Source organism: Corvus brachyrhynchos, unplaced genomic scaffold, assembly GCF_000691975.1.
Source record: "Corvus brachyrhynchos isolate BGI_N302 unplaced genomic scaffold, ASM69197v1 scaffold346, whole genome shotgun sequence".
Lineage (NCBI taxonomy): Eukaryota > Metazoa > Chordata > Aves > Passeriformes > Corvidae > Corvus > Corvus brachyrhynchos.
The window spans coordinates 3,193,841-3,195,186 of record NW_008238644.1 but is presented as its reverse complement, the minus strand read 5'-3'; the positions used below and the strand labels follow the sequence as shown (position 1 = coordinate 3,195,186).

Genomic DNA, 1,346 nt, shown 5'->3' with positions numbered 1-1,346 from the left:
TCAGCTGTGAATAACAGAATTTGAGGTTTTTCTTAGTATCCCATATAAATGGTTAAATCTGTTTATTTTATACAGTGTCCTAAATTCTGCAGTATTATTTGCATTTATATCTCACTTGTTTTATGTGTATTTTCCTTCCTCTTTTTCTTTTTTTTTTGGCTACGTATTTTTCATAAGCACTTTTTTTAATACCTTTTTTGTTTATATTTACAGAGCTTAGCAAATCACAACATGTTTCATGCAATCTGTCTCTGCTTCTGCTGAAGAGTGTTACTGATTTGATAAGAAGCCAGCGCTTTTAAGGTGGGTGATAAAGTTGGGCTCTTAAATCTATATATAAATGGGGTTTATATATACTCTTTGTAGGTTGTCTAGTTTCTAAGATACTTGCACTGTTCTGTTGGTTTAATGGTAGCTCTTGATATACAGAAGTTGAAGTTGTTCCTGTATCTTGTGGGGCTCAGTCTAAAACATCGGAACAAAAATGCCTGCCCTTGGTTTCCACATGGCTGTGCTTGAGAAGACAACATGGGGCATTCTCATAAGCAAGGGACAACTTGCAGCTCTGTCTGTGTGCCAGTGCAATAGCTCTTCTTCATGCACATCACTTGATGAATTAGTGTCCTGCAAGGAAAAGAAGGAAATTAATTATATTCTTCTTTCTATTTCCAGTAACTGATCTGTAAGAGTGAACCAATCCCCCGTGTGCAGGATGGCTCAGTTTCACTGATAAACCTAATGAAAGCTGACAAAGGTATGATTCAGAGTTGTCATTTTTATGCCTCAGAGGATGCTGATGGGAACCCAGTGGTGGAAGTGAGAAGAAGTAAACAGTACATAAGTGACTGTTCTGGTCACTGTGGTGGGCTTCAACAGGAGTTCCCTGCTCTCTGTCTGCGAGGGCGCTGCTCCTCTCTGCACAGACCATCTCCTGTCAGATGCTCGAGCCATGGGAATGTGCTGATCATCTCTTTTCCTCCCTCCCTGCTGTCTGTAGACCCTTCCTGTGTGACACATGCTGCCAGCTATGAAGCAGCTGCCTGGAGTTGGGCCAATTTTTATGTTACTGCAGGCTGTTGCATATTCTAGTGTATCCACTCTGCCTGCAGTGTCATAGAATCATGGAATAGTTTGGGTTGGAAGGCATCTTCAAAGGTCTCTAATGCACCTCAAAGAGATGGCTTCTTGGTTTCATGTAAATTAAATAAAGTGTAAGGATTAAGATTTAAAAAATAAGTGTTTTTTAATAATGTAAGTATGACTACACAAAATTGAACTGAAGGTTGATCTAGCCCAATATCTTGAGTTTTTTCAAAGGCATACCAAAAAAGTTGCTTGGGAAAGAG

The 1,346-nt window shown here is 39.5% G+C and overlaps 1 protein-coding gene across 1 annotated transcript in view; it reads left to right on the top strand.

Annotated features, from left to right (window-relative positions):
• The first annotated feature begins 221 nt into the window (after positions 1-221).
• HTR2C (5-hydroxytryptamine receptor 2C) overlaps positions 222-1,346 on the top strand; it is a 266,502-nt gene continuing 265,377 nt past the window's right edge. Inside the window, exons 1-2 of the mRNA XM_017737609.1 lie at positions 222-303; positions 673-754. The gene's annotated coding sequence lies outside the window, so the exon portion shown is untranslated. The remainder of the gene's footprint in view (positions 304-672; positions 755-1,346) is intronic.